The sequence below is a fragment of the Triticum aestivum genome, chromosome 5B (assembly GCF_018294505.1).
Source record: "Triticum aestivum cultivar Chinese Spring chromosome 5B, IWGSC CS RefSeq v2.1, whole genome shotgun sequence".
In the NCBI taxonomy this organism is placed as follows: domain Eukaryota; kingdom Viridiplantae; phylum Streptophyta; class Magnoliopsida; order Poales; family Poaceae; genus Triticum; species Triticum aestivum.
In genome coordinates, this window is record NC_057807.1 from 130,520,689 (window position 1) to 130,543,117 (window position 22,429).

The following is a 22,429-nucleotide window of genomic DNA, read 5'->3' on the forward strand; positions in this document are numbered from 1 at the left end:
GGGCCATTGGTGCCTCCGGCGGAGGCGGCATTGGTGTCTCCGACGCCGGCACGGGAGCTTAATGCACCCGGGTGTACGCCGGCCGGCACCTCTTCAGCAAGCGGCCCCTCCGTCAACTGCACGCCCGCCGTTGGCGGTGCCTTGACATTAGCCGAGCTCGACGCCATCATCACGGTAACTAATTAAGCCTCTCTCGGCCGAGGACTTCATCTCCTTGCCTTTGACTGGGCATCCCTGACGCCCTACATGTTTTCGCAGGGCGCCGCCGACGTTCCATGCACTCTCCTCCACTTCATGAACAACGAGTTGGTCGATGTCGCCAAGGGAAAAATCGTTCAACCGGGCAACCCCTTGTTCCACGGTACCCAGATGCCACCCAACTTGTTTAGGGTTCAACTGGTTCGGGTGCTGCCAGGCTGCGACGACTTGTTACCTCCGATTCGACCCGTCGGGGCCGACGATGAAGACGTGATGACCCTCAGCGCCTGCCTGAGCTGGCCCCTGCTTTGGCCGAAGAGCCAGATTCGTTTGGGGGCGGGGGACACCACCCCAAAGACAACACCGCCAGTCGTGCCGGCGCCAAGTCGGCCCCATGGCAAGACCGCCATAACGGTGCCGGACATCCCTATGCCACTAGATCCAAACATGCATATGGCACAGGATCAGAACGACGACGGCGACGACGATGATACATTTGGCAATGTCAATCAGTACTTTGCCGAGCATGGGTACGATGGCGACTTCATGGGGCCTCCTTCTCAAGAACCAAACCCAACAAAAGACGTGTGCGATCTAGCTCGTACCGCGGAGAGGCCAAGTTGCAACAGGCGCCGTCTGGCGTTCAGCTCTCAGGAGACGCCTCCAGCTGCCGACTTCACCGAGCCTCAGATAGGCGAGGTGCGAAATATTATCAGCCCCAACACACTCAAGAAGGCGGTCTGTGAGCAGAACTCGGTCCCATTATAGGAGAAGAAGAAGGCACGCAAAAGAAAGACTAAGAAGGGTGCGAGCCAGCCGGCACCGAGTACGATCCATGCTCAGGACGGGCCACCTGCACCGCAGGATATCTCGAGGAGGGTGCATGTGGCGGGTAGGGCGATGCTACCGACAAATATGCTCAATGATGCAACCGGTGCTATGCGGAGTCTGCATGACAGTGTTCTTGCTTTGGAGAAGCGGCGTCTCAGAGAGAAGGATGTGGCATACCCGGTTTTCGCGGCTAAGGTGCCAGAGGGCAAGGGCTTTGTGGATAACTCCATCGGGCGTACGATCGTCCTGCGTTTTGATGACATCCACGCTATGTTGAACCTTCATCCGCTGCACTACACCTTGGTTCGGCTATTTTCGCTGAGTATGGAGATGCGGATCATTCGCGACAAGACCCCGGACATCGTGATAGTCGACCTCTTCTACATGTGTGCCAAGATCTTGGGCAGCGCTGGGGACCGGCAAGTCGTGAGTTCTTACCTCGAAGGCGTCATTCTGGCAAACCAAGATAAGGATAACTTCCTCGTGCCTTACTTTCCCGAGTAAGTCCTCCCCTCAACCGGCCCGTAACATATGAATTCTTACATTTCGATCGTTTTTCTTTTAACATTCCGTGTTTTCTGCAGTGACACACGTTGCACGCTCAACCTCCTAAGCCCCAAATATTCCATGGCCACGTATTTCGACCCGGACCGTCAGTCGAACGTAGACTACACAAATGTCAAGAAGGTTCTTGATGATGTTCTCCCCGGCTACGCCCAATCTGGAGGCACCTTCACCAGGCCTATTCGTAAGTACGGCAAGCACGTGTTCTCCGACAATACGACGTTCTGCTGCGTCAAGCAGCCGCCTGGCGGTCAGAAGGGTGCCTACTATGCCATCCATCACATGCGGGCGATCGTACGGGACCATCATCAACTTCTGCTACCGAGTAAACTCAAAGATTGGGCTGCGAGCGTGTCGGCAATCCAGGACGCGGACCTCCGACAAGAATTCTTTCGCATCCAGTCGGAGTTTGCGGAAATCATCCATCAAGATGTCCTTCGTACCTCGGGGCAGTTCTACCTCAGAAATCAACCGTCCAACAGTGACATCGACACAATGCTACAAATGCAGGATGACAACGCCCGTTCTTTCATGACTCCCACGATAGACGGCGGCTTCATCCACGCTCCGGTCCCTTGAGTCGAGTTGTCTAGTTCTGAAACATCGATTGGCTCATGTTGTAATTAAACTTTAATGAACTTGTAGTATGTCTCTTTGGTTTCGAGAGTCGTTCAACTTAGATGTAATCGATGCTATTAATGTCTTGCTTTTCTCTTCTGATCGTTCTGTTGCATACTTATATATTGCTTATGTATTGTCTGTGAATTGGTACTAACGTTTCGTTTGGCTAGTGCATAGCGATGCCGACGTATGTCGTGTACAAGGGTAAGGTTCCCGGAGTCTACGATGACTGGGAGGAGTGTCGGAGACAGGTTCACCGATTCAGCGGTAACAGTTACAAAGGGTACACCACTAGGGCCGAGGCCGAATCTAGATACGCCCGCTATCTAGTGGGAGAGGGGAGGGAGCGTTGGAGGAACCGGATGAAGACGAGTTTCATCGTGATGATGCTCATCGTGATGACCGCAGCTCTCTTCTATGTGATGGTAGTTTAGATGATCGATATCGACTTGTAATGTGAAGACAGACTCGCTACTCGCGGTCTCGAGACTTGTAATATAATGTTCTATCTTTGTTCGGTCTTTTCAATTCGGAGACTAATATGATGAATTGTATTCGGAGACTAATATGATGAATTGTATTCAAAGACTAATCTTCTATTGTATTTGATGAATCTGTTGTTGATGTGTGCTATCTATATTTTGTCAAATTATACATTTTGTAACCTATGCAAAAAATAGAAAATAAAAAAATAAAAAAAACTAATATTCATACTAATGGCGCATCACATGACAGTGCGCCATTAGTATGACAGTGCATACTAATGGCGCATCACTGGGCAGTGCGCCATTAGTATGCCGCAGTTACTAATGGCGCATCCGGAGGTGGTGCGCCATTAGTATGCCAAAGCACCTGGGTATACATGGCCCCTGGGAGGCATACTAATGGCACACCTGGCCTATACTAATGGCGCACCCGAGGTGCGCCATTAGTATACCAGATACTAATGGCGCACCAGGTGGTGCGCCATTAGTAAAAATTACTAATGGCGTGCTGTTAATGGCGCACCACAGATGCGCCATTAATGGCCATATTAGGTGCGCCATTAGTAGGGGTTTTTCTAGTAGTGGCAGGTGCATTACATAAACCAAAAGGCATACGTCTGTAAGAAAAAGTACCAAAAGGGCAAGTAAAAGTAGTTTTAGATTGATCCTTTGCTGACATAGGTATCTGAGAGAAACCAGAATAACCATCTAAAAAGCAGAAATGTGTGTGTTTGGATAGTCTTTCTAGCATTTGATCAACAAAAGGTAAGGGGTAATGATCTTTCTTAGTAGCTTTATTTAACTTACGAAAATCAATTACCATCCTATCACCTGTAATAATTCTTTGCGGGATCAATTCATCTTTATCATTAGGAACAACGGTAATACCTCCCTTTTTAGGGACACAATGGACAGGGCTTACCCATTCACTATCAGCAACGGGATAAATAATACATGCCTGAAGGAGCTTTAGTATCTCCTTTCTTACCACTTCCTTCAGCTTGGGATTTAATCGTTTTTGAGGATCTCTAACTGGTTTGGCATCGTCCTCCAATGTAATTTTGTGTTGACATAACATGGGACTAACGCCCTTAAGATCATCCAGAGTATATCCAATAGTTGCTCGGTGCTTCTTCAGAGTTTTCAATAATCTTTCTTCTTCTTTCTCTGAAAGGTTAGCACTAATAATAACAGGATATATTTCTTTTTCATCAAGATTAGCATACTTAAGATTATCAGGTAATGGTTTGAGTTCAAACACGGGATCGCCCTTGGGTGGAGGGGGATCCCCAAGAATTTCAACGGGAAGGTTATGTTTCAACATAGGTTCCTGTTTAAGGAACACTTCATCTATTTACTCTCTTTCCTTCATAAACATATCGTTTTCATGGTCTAGCAAGCATTGTTCTAATGGATCAGTTGGAGGAACAGCAATGGAAGCAAGACCAATAATTTCATCCTTACTAAGTGGTTCCCTTTCACGAGGTTTTCTACTAAACTTAGCAAAGTTAAACTCATGAGACATACCATCTATGCCAACAGTGACAATATTCTTTTCACAATTAATCTTAGCACTAGCCGTATTCAAGAAGGGTCTACCAAAAATAACGGGACAAAAATCATCTTGTGGGCAACCAAGAACAAGAAAATCAGCAGGGTATTTAACCTTCCCACACAAAACTTCAACATCTCAAACAATCCCAAAGGGTTTAATGGTATCCCTATTAGCAAGCTTAATAGTAACATCAATGTCTTCTAATTCAATGGGTGCAATGTCATGCATAATTTCTTGATACAAAGAATAAGGTATTGCACTAGCGCTAGCACCCATATCACATAAGCCGTGATAACAATGATCTCCTATTTTAACAGAAATAACAGGCATGCCTACAACAGGTCTACATGTCTTAGTATCTGGCCTAGCAATATTAGCAGACTCACCACAGAAAGAAATAACATGCCCATCTAAATCCTCATCCAAGAGATCTTTAACCATAGCAATACTAGGTTCAACATTAATTTGCTCAGGAGGTGTATAAGTCCTAGTATTACTCTTACGAACAATAGTCGAAGCTTTAGCATGATCCTTTATCCTAACAGGGAAAGGAGGTTTTTCAACATAAGTAGTAGGAACAATAGGAGCACTATAGGTAATAGTCTTTTCTTCGACTGTAATAGGTGCAACTACTTTCACTTCAATAGGAGGATTATATTTAAACCACTTCTCTTTAGGGAGATCAACGTGAGTAGCAAAAGATTCACATAAAGTAGCTACTATCTCAGAGTCAAGTCCATATTTAGCGCTAAATCCATGCAAAGCATCGGTATCCATAAAAGATTTAACACAATCAAACTTAGGTGTCATACCTGACTCCTTACCATCGTCGGAACCCCAATCTTCAGAGTTGCATTTAATTCTTTCCAATAAGTCCCATTTGAAATCAATAGTCTTCAGCATATAAGAACCAGCACAGGAAGGATCGAGCAGGTTGCGATTATCAAGAGAAAGCCGAGCATAAAAGTTCTGGATAATCATTTACCGAGAGAGCTCATGGTTGGGGCATGAATATAACATTGACTTAAGCCTCCCCCAAGCTTGAGCGATGCTTTCTCCTTCGCGAGGCCAGAAATTATATATGTAATTACGATCACGATGAACAAGATGCATAGGATAGAACTTCTGGTGAAATTCCAACTTCAATCGCTTATAATTCCAAGATCTCGTATCATCACATAGCCTATACCATGTCAATGCATCTCCCTTCAAAGATAAAGGGAAGACCTTCCTTTTGACAACATCATCGGGAATACCTGCAAGCTTAAATAATCCACAAACTTCATCCACAAAGATAAGGTGTAAATCGGGATGCAATGTTCCGTCTCCTGCAAATGGATTAGCTAGCAGTTTCTCTATCATACCCGAAGGAATCTCAAAGTAAATATTTTCATAAAGTTCAGTAGGTTGAGGGGTAACTCTTTGCTCTTCTGGTTGGGGTGAAGATACCCCAAACAATCCCCTCAAAGGATTAGTTTCCATAGTGACAAGTAACAGAAAATTTCAGCACACTATATAAATGTTTCCTTACCAAGTTCCACTCACCAAAAGCGCTACACTCCCCGGCAATGGTGCCAGAAAAGAGTCTTGATGACCCACAAGTGTAGGGGATCAATCGTAGTCCTTTCAATAAGTAAGAGTGTCGAACCCAACGAGGAGCAGAAGGAAATGATAAGCGGTTTTCAGTAAGGTTTTCTCTGCAAGCACTGAAATTGTAGGTGATAGATAGTATTGTGATAAGATAAGTGGTAACGAATAACAAGTAAATAAAGTAAATAAAGTGCAGCAAGGTGGCCCAATCCTTTATGTAGCAAAGGATAAGCCTGGACAATTTCTAATAATGAGAAAGGAGCTCCCGAGGACACATGGGAATTATCGTCAAGCTAGTTTTCATCACGTTCATATGATTCGTGTTCGGTACTTTGATAATTTGATATGTGGGTGGACCGATACTTGGGTACTGCCCTTTCTTGGACAAGCATCCCACTTATGATTAACCCCTATTGCAAGCGTCCGCAACTACAAAAGAGGTATTAAGGTAAACCTAACCATAGCATTAAACATATGGATCCATATCAGCCCCTAACGAAGCAACGCATAAACTAGGGTTTAAGCTTCTGTCACTCTAGCAACCCATCATCTACTTATTACTTCCCCATGCCTTCCTCTAGGCCCAAATAATGGTGAAGTGTCAGGTAGTCGACGTTCACATAACACCACTAGAGGAAAATACAACATACATCTCATCAAAATATCGAACGAATACCAAATTCACATGACTACTAATAGCAAGACTTCACCCATGTCCTCAGGAACCAACGTAACTACTCACAAAGCATTTTCATGTTCATAATCAGATGAGTAATAATATGCATAAAGGATCTGAACATATGATCTTCCACCGAGTAAACCAATTAGCATCAACTACAAGGAGTAATCAACACTACTAGCAACCCACAGGTACCAATTTGTGGTTTTGATACAATATTGGATACAAGAGATGAACTAGGGTTTTGAGAGGAGATGGTGCTGGTGAAGATGTTGATGGAGATTAACCCCCTCCAGATGAGAGGATCGTTGGTGATGACGTTGGTGATGATTTCTCCCTCCCGGAGGGAAGTGTCCCCGGCAGAACAGCTCCGCCAGAGCCCTAGATTGGTTCCGCCAAGGTTCCGCCTCGTGGCGGCGGAGTTTCGTCCCGTAAGCTTGCCCATGATTTTTTCCAGGGTGAAAGCGATGATATAGCAGAAGATGGACACCGGAGGCCCACCAGGGGGCCTAGGAGATAGGGGGCGTGCCCTATTGGGGGAGGCACCCCCTGCCTCCTGGACAGGGTGTGGGCCCCCTGGCGTATTTCTTTTGCTCAGAAATTCTTATTAATTCTGAAAAGTTAATTCGTGTAGTTCCAGGACTTTTGGAGCTGTGCAGAATAGGTTTCCAATGTTTGCTCCTTTTCCAGCCAGAATTCCAGCTGCCGGCATTCCCCCTCTTCATGATAAACCTTGTAAAATAAGAGAGAATAGCCATAAATATTGAGATATAATGTGTAATAACAGCCCAGAATGCAATAAATATTGATATAAAAGCATGATGCAAAATGGACATATCAATGATCTCGTACCTGAGGTGGTGGTGCAGGCCTACCGTTGTGAATAAATACTTGAGGTCGACCTGCTGGTGGTGGTGCTGGTGGCTGCCCGTAGTTCCGATTTTGATCAACCTCATCCTCGTAATAGTCCTCCACCTCTACAGTAGCAGCAGGAGCTACAGAAGCACCAACAACAGTAGCAGTGGCACCAGAATTTTGTCCTGGCTCAATAGGAACACGCTGTGCTCGCCCTACTATATCGCGGCGTAGAACTGGTTGTGGGAGACGTTTGAGTAATTCATCAAACTTGGCGTCCAACTTGGTGGCAATTGTCTTCTCAATGTCATCCATCCTCTCCAATGCCTTTCCAAAACTGGCCATCACGTCTTCCACCTGTTGACCCAACATTTGATGAAACTTATCATGAAGCTCCTTGTTCGTCATGTTCTCTCAGTCAATCTCGTCGGCTTGTGATCCTGCCATGGTTAGCAGCAATAGAAACACAAAAGAATATGATCCTACAAACTACTAGGAAGCGGTGGTGGTGGTGGTATGTCACAAATCCTTCAAGCGAATCTCAAATTCTTACCAGTTCTTACCCAGCAGCAGGTGGTGATCGGCAACCGTTGTAGTCAAAACTCTCAAAGCTTGGATAGAGCGATTACCAGGGAGAGTCAAACGCATGACGTAGATGTATGTGTAGCTGGGAAGGCTTGTAATATGGTAGCAAAAAGGGTCAGCAATAATCAATTCAGAGATGCAAAGTTGAATAAACGCTCAACGATGATACTGTGCTGGTCCTAGGCTAGACTATGCTAGAGACGCGAGCCTAGAACACTAACAAAATCACGACGTTGCACGTAAACAAGGGAAAAGTACACTCTGGAAAAAAAATCGCTCTCCTTTTTTTGCGCTCCTTTTTTTTGCGCTCCTCTTCTTTTTGGCGAAAAATCACTATAATGGCGAGTGTCTCAAAACTCTTCCCAGGTCAAACTGACAGGATAGGCACGAATTTTTTTTGACTTCTTTTTTTCGGAAATCAGGGCAACAACGACGAAAAAGGGCAACAAAAAATCACTATGATGGCACGTGGCTCAAAAGACTCGGAAAAGCTTAAAAATAGGATAGGGAAAAAATATTTTTGCTTGCGAAAATTTTGGCCTAAAAACTGCCCGGGGGTCTCCAGACTTTTTTTTCCAAAACCTACTCAGGCAAGGAAACGCGAATCGGAAATTAGACGGATCTCGAAAACAAACCTAATATGAAAGTAACTCGGATTGGTGGTGGATATATGGTGGTAGGATATGGCAGCGGTGGTGGTATATGGTAGCGGTGGTGGTATATGGATACGGATCGGTGGTGGTATATGGATACGGATTGAGAGCGGTGGCGGATCAGCGATGGTGGTAGATGGCAGGAGCGATGACGATGGTGCATCGGCGGCGTGACAACTTGTGAGCAGAACTCGAAACTCTAAGGGAAACTAGATGCTAAGACCAGCAACTTGACACGACGATGCAACCGCAAATTCAACAAAGCAAATACAGAAGAGATTATGCAAAGGCTCAGATTGGTTCGGATAGGATGAACTAACCCTAATTTTTTTGGCTTTTTCGTGGACTATAGGTATGAAGAAAAGACTCGATCTAAACTACAAAAAACTACAAAATATCACCGAGCAACCTGAAAATCTGATACCACTTGATAGAGGCAAAGGTGTCCCGTCTTTCGATGAGATGGTGGTTATCATTTTGGAGGAAGTCGACTTTGACGATCCGACTACGAACGTGCGAGGACGTCGCGCCTTAGCAATCGCTAAAGCAACTCCGAGAGGTTATTGACCACGCCGGAGCATGATCAACCTGACCACGAAGGTCTGTTTCCTGCAGGCAAACGAAGAACAAGCAAGAAACTAAGATTGCAATCTGGATATTGCGAATATAAGAGGAAAGCTGTATTGATCAAGGTGGGGTTCTGTGACGCCTTTGTCTGGTCGTTGAACACAACCGAAGTACGCGAAGTTGCAGCTATGGAGAACTTTAATCTAAACAAAACTCAAAGTCTAAACAGTGCCCTAAGGGCTGTATATATGGAGGAAGAGGGGGGGAATTTCGTGGCCCTTGGTGGAGGGGTCCGAAATCAACCCTATCTCTTGTTTCCCCACACATTCAAACTCTAAAAATAGCCTATACTTATGTATTTCGAAATTACATGGGCCTGGCCCAATAATAAGGTGACACAGCACCTAGAATAGCCTCGGGACGAAATTTATGAAGTGGCATCTTGTATATTTCGTCCAAGGCTTCATGCACCCATTATGGTGGCTTCAAAGTCCTAAAATCATCACTTGTAACTCCGTTCTTGTTCCCCTTGCACATGCCATCATCTCCATGCTTGTTCTTGCTCCAATGTTCATTCTTCTCCAAGCTAGGCCCTTCATTTGTAAGCAAAACAAATGTATCCAATTTAGGCAGCATCATATTCTCATGACCATTAGAATCATTACCAAGAAACGAAAGTACCTGATAATTTAATTGGCGTGCGCGAGCTCTAGTAATTGGTCCAGTATATGTAGCAGTAGGGGCTGTGGGTGTAACAATGGTATTGATGTCCTCATCAGAAGGTGAGATTAATGGTTCTCCCCTAGCCCCTGATTTGGCCACTGTGGTATAGATCAAGGATCATTCCTCTTCCTCCTCACCCAAAACTCTAACCCTTGATTCGGCCATCATGGTACAAATCAAGGGGCATGTTTCATCTTTCCAAAATTCTTGCCCTTAGTCCGGCCATTGCGGTACAGACTAATGTGCATGTTTAATCTATCTCAAAATTTCGTCTTTGGTTTGGCCATTTTGGTACAGACTAAGGAGTGCGTTACATTCATCTCAAATTTTTTGTCCTTGGTTGGTGTCGGTGGGAAACGACACCTATGGGATCACTGGAATCCCTTCTACGGTTGCGGGGCGCGGGGATCGTGAGAAGAGCGGGACTAGTAGACGGCACAAAGGGGATTTACCCAGATTCGGGCCGCAAAGATGCGTAAAACCCTGCGATCCTGCTTTGGTGGATGTATTTAGTGTTCTTGAGCTCTTGAACTAGTTCTAGTTGCTACGAGGTTCCAAAGAGCCGAATCCTTTCCTAGTGCGCCATGGGCCTCCTTTTATAGGTGAAAGGGGCTGCCACAATGGCACACAGGAGGTGGAAAGTGCTACAGCGTTGTGAGCTTATCGTTGGTATTACAGGAAAAAGGGCATTTAATGCGAGGCTTAGGTATCCCTTCACTTTATCGGGGCCGGGAGTGAGGCCCGTCCCGTCCGTCGCTGCTCCTCCTTCGACACGCGCCCTGGCCAGCGGTGCCATGTAGGCAGGCAGGCAGCTGAGGTGGCGCGATGGTGGAGCATCCACGAAGGGCTGCATGTTGCCACACAGGTGCCTGCCCAGCTGGTTGGGTCGACAGCTGCATGCGAACGGTGGCGGAGACTTAGCTGGCGTGGGCCTGGCAGTGGCCCTGCTGGCGTGCTTGGCGAGGGCCTTGCCGGGTGGCCCGGCAAGGGTCTTGCCGTGGCGCGCTGGCGTCCCCGGCAAGGATCTTGTCGGGGGTCTTGTGGGTTCCTTCGGTGAGGATGGTTGCCTTCCTATCCTCATTTGATCTTGATCATTTTATGTCTGCACAAAGATCTGCATGCCACCACGGAGGTGCCTCCGGAGCCCTGTCCCAACGTGTTTATCTGGCGTTGGTGGGCTCAAGGGTGGCTCACTCCACTGGTGTGGGCGAGCTGCCCCGGCAAGGGTCTTGCCGGGGCCGTTGAGGCTGCCCCGGCAAGGGTCCTTGCCGGGGAAACCTGCTTTGCCCATTCGATCTTTCTGGCCTTGGTTCTTGTTGTTGCTTTGTTGATCTTGTGTCTTCGGCTTCTCTTTCCTGCTCTGTTATGCATGGCCGCGGTGGGTGGTTCTAACTACCCGTGCACAAGTAAAGGGGTCAAAAGGAGAGCCCCTACTTTTGTACACCAACAGGAGCCCCGGGCCTTGGCCACACATAAGCGCAGCACGTTGTTGGGCCAGGCCCAGAACGGTGCGCGGGCAGTTAGGCAGATTATACCGCGGCCACCGCTCCGTCCGCTGTGCTTCCCCACGACCCGCGTTGAACGCGCGACGTGGGGGATGCGCGCGCGCACGATGGAAGCATGCTGGCGTCACCTTGTGGTGGACAGTAAAGCGGCGGCTTGCATGTCTCTTCGAGACCGCGGGGCCGCCTCCCATATACTGCCCTCGCTTGGGAACCGTCGCTCCACGCGTCCCACTGCGCCCGTTCCTTGCGCCACGTTCGTTGCATGCATAACGCAGAGTGAATGACAGGCGCGCGGGACGTGGGAAGTCGTGCGCGTGCGTCGGTCGATTCCCACATGCCTTTAATGGAGCGGGGAGGGCGGTCGACGGCCCCGCTTGCTGTCACTTCAACGAGTCGGATTGGCCGAGAGGGGGCGGTCCAGCCTCGCCCCCGCCCCTTTATAAAGAGGGGAGCGGGAGGAACGGTGCTTCTCAACCCTTCGCCATTTGCCTCTTACCAATCCTGCTTCCTCCTTTCTTCTGCCATGGCGAGGGGGCGTGCGATGCTTCATCGGTGGCGGCAAGGGTTTCGGCCAGACAGCGCATCGCTCCTCCCCAAGAGCACGTAGCAGTGGAGCCGGCCGCTAGAGGAAGGGGGGGGCGAGGTCAAGGCCATCGTGGTGCTCGAGGGAGAGGAGGACGGGGTGGCAGATCAGCCTCGCCTCCGCCAGCAGCCCCTACTCCAAAGGAGGGCCACGCCGGGGACAACCCTTGTGAATTCTTCGTCATGCTCCGCCAGCCACCGCGCCGTCGCCTTTGCCTCTCGACCCCATTTGCGCAGGAGATGGAGTTGGATCCGCTGCAGGCGTTGCGGCTGCATATGAGGGGTTGTGGGAACAGTGGCACATGGGCCGACGTCGAGTTCCCCGCCCCTCACGTCATGCATCTCCACCGAGGGTGGAAGACCTTCGCTCGCCTCCACAGCTTGATGAAGGGGCTCACTCTCCATTTTAAAATAATGGAGGGTGGCCTCCACTCCGTCAAGATCTTTGGGCACTTTGGGACTCGCGTGAGGTGCTGCGCGGAGAGCTCCTCCGACGATGAAGATTCCTCCTAAAGCGATAGTGGCGAGGAAGACAACGACAGCGACGACGAGGGCAGCGGGCGGCGGGATGACGGGTCCGACTAGGTGCCGGGCACCGCTCCGGATGGCACCGGTGACCCCATCATCCGTGTCGCCGGCTCCTTGAACTTCTCGGGGCCGCCTCCTTGGGCGGCTGGCATAGGGAGGCTGCACAAGAGGAAGAGGGCGGGCGGCAAGGCTGTCAAGTCAGAGTACGCGGGCACCGACGCCTTTGTCGCGTATTGACAGCATGCCGCCTCGTCTTCGAGCTCTGCCTCCGGTGCCGCCATCACCATCCAGCCCTTGGACGGCCAATGAGATGTTCTCTTGGTGTCTTCTGCCACTCGTAGCTCGCCTAGGCGCTCCTTTTGCCCTTCTGCTTTCTTGATCAATTTCCTGAGGAGAGGGACAAGAAAGGGATTACGGGCACCTTATCTCTTTTTAGTCTTGTAAGCCTTCGGGCCTTTGTTAACTTTATAACTTGTAATCCCCTTGCTCATGTTTTTCATTTCGTATGGACTGCACCCGTACGGGATGTTTTTTAATGAAAAAGGGATGTTTGCTGGGTTTTTTGTTCGCGGGTGGAATACACGACAAGGAGTGAATCCTTGTCACCTTTAAGATAAACATTTTTTCGCCCGACAACAGGCCTTGTCGTCCCCCCACTTTGCTCGACCTTTCTCACGCCCTTGGCGGAGGCAGGGACGCGGTGGGCTTAGGCCACTCGTTTCATTTCCTTGCTGCTGCGACTACGACCAAACTCGGTCCCAGGAGATGAGTCCTAGGGTCCAGAATGAAGGGAGCACGGTAGCCTAAGGATAAAACGAGGTTTCACATACCTCGGTACATAATGAAATGCATGATAGAGGATAGAAGACTTATCTGGATTTGCAGCCCCCGGCAACCTTGGCTTGCCGCGGATGGATCCTTGCTCTTGTAGCCCCCGGCAACTTTGGCTTGCCGAGGCTCGGACGCCGGTCCGTCCCCTTTCTTCCATAATAGCTTGGCAGGGATGTTTATGTATCCTGCGAACCAAAGAAGGCAGAGAAGAACAGAGAGATGCGCACTCGACCTCTAAGCTAGGGGTTAGCCGCTGCTAAGCACTATCAACCCTAACCAAGGAAGAGACTCAACCTAGCATGCATGCTATAACTTAGGGCGCCAGCGCTTCATTTATTTATGCTCAGGGTCTGCGCCTGGCTTTGTACAAAGGGTTACATGCCTTGTCGGCAAGGCTCGTACAAAAGGGTTGCTTGCCGGGAGGCCCGGTAGCCGCGCCTTATGGGTAAAACTTGCGAAGATGCTCGATGTTCCAGGAGTTTCTCACTGGAATGGCATCCTCGATCTCCAGCCAGACTGCGCCGGGCCTGGTGACTCGTGTTACCCGATAAGGGCCTTCCCACTTTGGCGTCAACTTGCTGGAATTTTTGGCTGACTGAACGTGCCAAAGAACAAGGTCGCCTTCCTCAAAGCTCCGGGCATGAACCTTGCAGCTATGATAGCGGCGCAAGGCTTGCTGGTAGCATGCTGCTCTCACAGCCGCCCGGAGACGATCTTCCTCAAGGAGCATCGCGTCATCTTGCCGCAACCGCTCTTGCTCAACCTCATCATAAGCGAGCACTCGAGGTGACCCGTATATGAGTTCTATGGGGAGAACTGCTTCTGCCCCGTAAACCAGGGCAAAGGGTGTCTGGCCGGTGGCTCGATTTGGTGTCGTTCTGATCGACCAAAGAACCGCCGGTAACTCATCAATCCAGCGCCTTCCACTTTTGTGCAGCCTGTCAAAAGTCTTTGTCCTTCAGCGTCGCAGGACTTCAGCATTTGCTCTCTCCGCTTGGCCATTGCTCCGTGGATGTGCCACGGAAGCAAAATAGACCCTGCTGCCGAGATCCTCAATGTATTGCATGAAGGCGTGGCTCGTGAACTGTGTGCCGTTGTCGGTGATGATCCTGTTGGGCACCCCAAAACGGCACACTAGTCCCTTGAAGAACTTGATGGCTGACTGTGCTGCCACCTTCCTCACTACTTCCACTTCTGGCCACTTTGTGAACTTGTCGATTGCAATGTAGAAGTACTTAAAGCCCCCGACAGCACGGGGGAAAGGGCCCAATATGTCAAGCCCCCAAACCGAGAAGGGCCAGGTGAGAGGGATAGTTTGCAGGGCTTGAGCTGGTTGATGGAGCTTCTTCAAATGGAACGGGCATGCTTCACACTTGGTTACTAGTGCCGTCGCATCTTGGAGGGTGGTGGGCCAGAAGAAACCTTGTCGGAAAGCCTTGCCGGCAAGGGCCCTCGACCCTATGTGGGAGCCACATATGCCTCCATGTATCTCTCCCAACAGCTTTAGTCCTTCCTCCCGGGAGATGCACATCAATTTCACCCCATTCGGTCTTCCCCTCTACAATATGTTATCAACGAATTGGTACAGAGCAGACCGGCGGGCTACTCTTTCTGCCTCTTCCTGCTCCTCAGGAAGCTCTCCTTTCTGGAGGAATCGGACGGTGTGTTGCGCCCATGCCGGAGCCTGTGGCTCGATGACAAGGACCAAAGGCATCTCTTCCCCCACGGGAGCGGCCGTCTCCATGGCTATGACCTGAGGTCCTGCCGGAGTCGGCTGTCCCACGGCAGGATCGGCATCCACGGCAACATCTTCGCTAGTGGCTCCAGGGAGCTCGGCGGGGAAGTACTTGCCGAGGCCTAGCTTCCTCCGCTTGTTCTGCCCGGTTGACGGCTCAACGGATGGTTGAGTTAACTGAAGCACAGAAGTACCTGGTTCCACAGGTAGCTTGAGGGCAGCGCGCTTCGACAGGTAGTCGGCGATGTCGTTCTCCGCCCGAGGGACATGCTCCGCCCGTATACTGTCAAAGCGCTCCTCCAGTTCCCTCACCACATCTACGTAAGCTTCCATCAACGGGCTTTGATAATCTTTGTTGATTTGCCTGACGACGAGCTGTGAGTCGCCCCTGACGATGAGCTTTTTGACTTCGAGGTCTGCCGCGATCCTGAGACCGGCAAGAAAACCCTCATACTCAGCGGTGTTGTTGGTTGACATCTCCTGGGGGAAGCACATCTGGATGACATACATGAGGTGCTCTCCGGTGGGTGCGATAAGCAGCACACCAGCACCGGCGCCTTGCAGCGAGAAGGCACCATCAAAGTACATGATCCAGTTGCGGCTCGTTTCCTTGTCGGGAAGAGTGGTCTCCTGTACCTCTTCGTCGGGCGTCGAGGTCCATTCCGCAACAAACTCCGCCAAGACTATGCTCTGAATCATCAAGGTACTCTCGAACTTCAAACCAAAACTTGACAGCTCCAGGGCCCATTCCATGATCCTCCCCATCGCATCTGGGTTATGCAGTATCCATTGCAATGGGTGGCGGGTGACCACTGTGATCTCGCGCGCTTGGAAGTAATGGCGCAGCTTCCTCGAAGCCATAAGGAGGCCGAAGAGCAGTTTTGCACACCTGAGTACCTTGACCTAGCCCCTGCAAGAGGGAGCTGATGAAGTAAACTGGGTGATGTACCATTTTCTTCTTCTGCGCCTCTTCACCCGGTCGCGTGGGTCCTGTCGCACTGGCGCCAGTCTTGCCGAAACCGAGCCCTGCCGGGGACTCAGTCTTGTCGGGACCGAGCCCTGCCAGGGACTCAGTCCTGCCGGGACCGAGCCTTGCCGGGGAGGGTTCTGGCCCGCCAACCATCAACTCTGCCGCTGCTGCTGTCTCCTCATTGACCTCTCTATGCGCCACTAGTGCGGCGCTAACCACACGATTTGTTGCCGCTAGATAAAGCAACAACGGTTCTTTGTGGTGTGAGCGCAACCAACACTGGGGTAGAGGAGAGGTATCTCTTCAAATATTGCAGCGCTGCCTCGGACTCTGTGGTCCAGTCCACTGTCCTGCCTTCTTCAAGATCTTGAAAAAAGGGAGGGCACGCTCCGCGGACTTGGAGATGAACCGGCTCATGGCAGCAACGCCTCCGAATATCACGGGCAGCATGATCTTTCCCTTTGGTTGGCTCCTCCCCGGGTTAACCCCTTGGAATGTTCCTGTATCCTCAAGATCTCCATCGGGAATCTGCAACCTTTTGACCACAACAGGAGAGATCAAGTTCAGGCCGGCCCCGCTGTCAACCAACATCTTTGTCACCTTCAGGTTGCGGATTGTTGGTGAAACCAACAATGGAAAGCACCCGACCGCAGTAGTGTGGTCAGGGTGGTCCTTGGTGTCGAAGATGATGGGTGTGCTGGACCATTTCAGCGGCTTCCATGCATCGAACGATGGCTCCACCGTCGTGATCTCACGCGCCCACTGCTTGAGTTGGCAGTGAGACATATGCAGCGAGGCGCCTCCATTGACGCACATGGCCTCTGTGGCTTTCTGAAACTCGTGATCGCCGGACTCATCGTCCTCGTCATGATCATCATCTTCCTGCTTCTTATCGCCGCCTCGAGCGGGCCTTTCCTGCTGATTATCCTTGCCGCAGCGGCCTCCTTGGCCGCCATGTTTCTTGCCGGATCCCTCGGCACCATCTGGGCCTTTCTCCTTGTCCCGCCACTCATACTCAGCATTCTGCTTCTCGGCGAGCAGCTCTACCTGCCGGCAATTTTGGAGATCATGGCCCTTGGTGCGGTGGATCTTGCAATACTGCTTGTCGGAGCCTCCTGGCTTATCGGCAGCCGCCAAGGCCCGGCAAGCGGCGCACCCGGCAACCTCCTTGCCGGGGTCACTTGCCTTGGGTTTCTTTGTCGCGCTAGTATCGTTGGATCCCTCGACGGCAAGCATGGTCTTGCTTCTACGCTTCCTGTTACGGCGCCGGCCCTTCTTCGCCGGGGTGGCGGTATCATCCGTGGAGTCGATTTCCGCACCGGCGTCTTCGCTGGGGTACTTCCTTCCCTCTTCAGCGCGAGTGCACCGATCGGTCAGAACATAAAGTTCAGCCACATCTCTAACCTTGTTCATCGCCAGCTCTTCACGCATCTTACGATTGTGCACATTCTGATGGAATGCACTGATCACGGCGGCAGGATGAACGTCGGGGATGTTGTACTGCACTCGGCTGAACCTTTGGATGTACTTGCGCAAGTTCTCCCCTTCCTTTTGGGGGATGATGTGTAAATCACTCGCCTGGCCATGAGCCTGGTGACCTCCAGTAAAGGTGCCAACAAACTCATGGCACAGATCCGCCCAAGAAGAGATGGAATCCACCGGCAAGTGCATCAACCATGACATAACATTAGGCTTGAGTGTCAACTGGAAGTAATTGGTAAGCACCTTATCATCGCGGGCCCCATCAGCTTGCATCGCGATGGTGTAGATGTTGAGGAACTCCGACGGGTCAGTCTTGCCATTGTACTTCTCGCCAACGTCAGGTTTGAGCGTACGGTAGGAGGGCCACTGGAACTGCCGCAGCTCATGGGTGAAAGCCGGACAACCCACCTCGTAAGGTAGGCCACCGTAGCCTCCCGGCGCTGGGTGGTCCATAGCAGGCCCCGCCCGCCTGTCCGACTGGTGGCATGCGTCACGTCGGCGCTCGATGGTAGTTCGAGCGTCCTTAGGAACCGGCTCCCGAAGGACTTGACATTGATCGCGAATGGTTCGCGGGTCGGACGACGCGATGGAGATATTGTCTCGAACGTTATCGCGACGAACCGATGCCCGGGGTGGCCGGGATGGAGGAGGGGAGTGCACCGTGGCTGCATCGCCTCCAGCACGGTCTCTGCTGGCATGTGGTGGCCCGGTGGAGCGACGGCCTACGGGTCCCGCTGGCCGCAACTCATCATTGTTAGCGATGCCGACGAGGCTCCGGACGGTGGCCCTCCATTCGTCGAGCTTCTCCGCGGCGGGAGGAAAATCGAGGAGCAGCTGTGCGTGATAGGGCTTCCGCTGGTGTTGGTGGCGGCGAGAGCTAGGTGGACCGCGATGCGCCTCGACTTCTAACCACGTTAGAAGGAGCTGCGTCATGGCCCCGCAGCCGTTCGCCACCTCTGTCAGCACCTCGGCGTGCATGCTGGCCCTTCTCATCATGTGATGGGCGCACGGGACTCTTCCCAGGGCGGCGCGCAGGGTTACCGGCGGGGTGATGCTCCTCATCACGCACAACCTGGGAAGAGCGCGCCGTGGGCGCCGGTGTTGGCGTCTTGGAGGCCGTCGTGTCGCCGCCTGGGGGGATGGCAGCGCCCCTGGAGGGCCCCGCGCCGCCGGCGGGGGGCCCGACTCTGTCTTTGGAGCCCGCTACTGGTGGCTCGTCGCCTGGCGTGGGAACGACACCACTCGCCAGGCCTGAACCACCAGGGTGGTGTGGATGTTCGCAGGCCGCGCCACGAGTTCTCTCCGTGACTGGCCCGCTACAGGTCCGCACCGATGCTGGCAACCCGATCCCGGAAGAACCGATCGCCGTGGTCGCCTTCTTCTTAGGAGCCATGGCGATGAAGAACAGCTAGGCCGACTGCTAGGCCAGATTCTCACAATTGCGTCCCCTACCTGGCGCGCCAAAGATGTCGGTGGGAAACGACACCTATGGGATCACTGGAATCCCTTCTATGGTTGCGGGGCGTGGGGATCGTGAGAAGAGCGGGACTAGTAGATGACACAAAGGTGATTTACCCAGGTTCGGGCCGCAAAGATGCGTAAAACCCTACGATCCTGCTTTGGTGGATGTATTTAGTGTTCTTGAGCTCTTGAACTAGCTCTAGGTGCTACGAGGATCCAAAGAGCCGAATCCTTTCCTAGTGCGCCATGGGCCTCCTTTTATAGGCGAAAGGGGCTGCCACAGTGGCACACAAGAGGTGGAAAGTGCTACAGCGTTGTGAGTTTATCGTTGGTATTACAGGACAAAGCGCATTTAATGTGAGGCTTAGGTGTCCCTTCACTTTATCGAGGCCGGGAGCGAGGCATGTCCCGTCCATCGCCGCTCCTCCTTGCTTCGACACGCGCCCTGGCCAGCGGTGCATGCGGTGCCATGTAGGCAGGCAGGTGTCAGGACCCCGACTCAATGCCACATCGATCTAGCATGTAACACATCATATCACTTTGTGGCCTCACACACGGTATTCCCACGGGTGCCACCTTACCTGGCCCGGGACCGTTTGCGCCTTTTGGCTCACGTATATGATAGTGTCGCTAGCATCCATATGACAAAGAACCCGGGCTGACATGGCTAGTCGTGAACCCAAAGTGGCACTAACTTATAGGGACAGGCATACATGACCCAGCAACGAACGTGTCGGTCATCAGCGAGTGAATCCAGGCTGTAGCACTGGGCTAGCAGGACTCCGGTGAACCAGGCTGTAGCGGGCTAACAGGACTCCGGTATTCATCGCGTGACATTTCCCCGAAGGGACAGACACAGGAACGAAGAAGGACACATGCCAGCCAGCCTAAGTGTTCCGGAGCAGTAGCAAGCTACCATGGCTCAGTGGAAACACCAGGAGACATTTCCCGGTAAGAGAGGCTACTAAGGATAAACAACTAGATAGTCAGATCCCACACATACCAAGCATTTCAATAACATACACACAATATGCTCGATATGTGCAAATACAACATGGCATCACAACATGACTCTACAACCCAAGTATTTATTCATTAGGCTCCGAGGAGCGAGATATTACAAACATGGGTCTCATGACCCAACAATCAGAGCATACAAGTCAAGCACAAACGGAAGCTATCATGTCTGAGTACAGACATCTATAAATGGAAAAGGCTGAGAAGCCTGACTATCTACCAGATCCTGCCGAGGGCACAAGATCGTAGCTGAGGTAACAAGCTAAACGTCGAAGTCCACGCGGAACTACTAGTGAGACTGAAGTCTCTCTGCAAAAACATAAAATAGGCAAACGTGAGTACAAATGTACCCAGCAAGACTTACATCAGATCTATCTACATATGCATCATTATCAACAAAGGGGGTGGTGGAGTTTAACTGCAGCAAGCCAGCTTTGACTCGGTGGCTAACCTGAACTACGACTGCAAGTAACTCTTTTGAGGTGGCGCACACGAGTCCACATATATTCACAATATCAATACACCACTATGGATCCGCTCCCGTCTCCCTACGAGAACGCCGCCCATAGCACTCACGCTTATCTTGCGTATTTTAGAGTATCCACTTTCACTTGTCTATGAACTGTACAAGGGGTCCAAGTTTCCATATCCGAGGAATCCGGCTATTCGAATAGATGATGTTAACCCTGCAGGGGTGTACTTCTTCACACACGCTTTCGCCACTTATCGCCCTGTACACGTCATGTACCTCGGCAACCTTCAAGCGGAAGCCGGGCGAGGGAGTCGGCCACGACCTAACTAACCGAACAAGTCTTTAGTCCAGGTTTATCGCCTATTCGGGTTCCATCCGCAAGGAGATCCGGCCGGGGTGTCGCTCACGGCCCCAAACGATGTGAGCAGGGTTCCCAAGCCCACCATCCGGGTGCCACTTGGTACACCGGGCCACTGTGCCTAGTCTGTCCCAAGCCCACCTGTACCGGGTGCCACTTGGTAGACTACTAACACTACCTACAAACACCAGAAACTAGTTGCAACTCCTGGACAGAGATCAAGTTGATTAATAAGTCGAGAGAGCTTGGAGCACCCGGAGCCCAATGTGTGGTAGTAACTGATCATGGATCACAAACACAGAACTCAGTTCCTGAGGACGGCTGCAATGAGACAACCCACCATGTACTCCTACATGGCCTCTCACCGCTACCTTTACCAAATCGTGTTCGCACACTTAGCTCACACACAGTAGGACATGTTCACATGCCTCTGATTCATCCCCGATGAATCAGACCTAACTCAACTCTAAGCAGTAGCAGGCATGACAAACAAGCATGAATGAGTAGGCACATCAGGGCTCAAACAACTCCTACTCATGCTAGTGGGTTTCATCTATTTACTGTGGCAATGACAGGTCATGCAAAGGATAAAGGGTTCAGCTACCGCAGCAAGTAACAAATATGTCGTTGTTGTCCTAATGCAGTAATAGAGAGCAGGAGCAAGAAAGTGGGATTTTATCGGAATGAACAAGGGGGTTTTGCTTGCTTGGCACTTCTGAAGATAATATAGCTCTTCGTCGGTGTCATCGATCACATCGCCGGTACACGTCTATCGAGAGGGGACAATCACCGACAACTGAGGAAAAACACAATCAATGCAATGCACAATATGATGCATGAATGTGACATGGCAATATGCTGTGGTTTGTGCTAATGCAACTAAAACCAGATTAAATGAAGTTGGTTTGAATCCAAGATTCAAACTCAAACTCCATATGTGGATATTTAAATGTCATTAATATGATTTGTGCTAAACAGCACCTATAAGTTGTTCTATCATGCATGAAAATGGTACAGATGGATTCCTTGAATTTTTCTGATAATTTTTCATATAGAAATTATTTAATTTGGAGTTACGGTTAATTTTCTATGATTTATTGAAGTTTTAGCCATTTTCTGAAGTTTATAAATCATTTCCTGATTTATTTTAATTCCAGAAATACTTACTACGTCAGCATTGAGTAAGCATGACGTCAGCAGGTCAACTCCGGCTTGCTAGGGTCAAACCTGACGTGTGGGGTCCACACGTCAGTGACACGGGTTAAACAGGGGGGTTTAGTTTAGTTTAATTAAAGATTAGGGGCACTAGGGCCCACATGTCAGTGTCAGGGGGTTAGATTAGGTGGTGATTAGCTTAAGCTAATCACCTGATGGCGGGGTCCACCTATCATGGGCCCAGGGGAGGTCAAACCCCTGGTCAAACGAGTCAATCCCGCCGGCGTTGAGTCGCCGGCGAGGCCGAGGCGGCGGAGGCCTTCGGGTTCCTTGCTTCGGCGACCAAACGGACGGAGGAGGGGCTCTATGGATAGCTGGAAGAGCGCCGCGTCTTCCTGTGGAGTCAGTTGGGGTCGGGGCGGCCGGA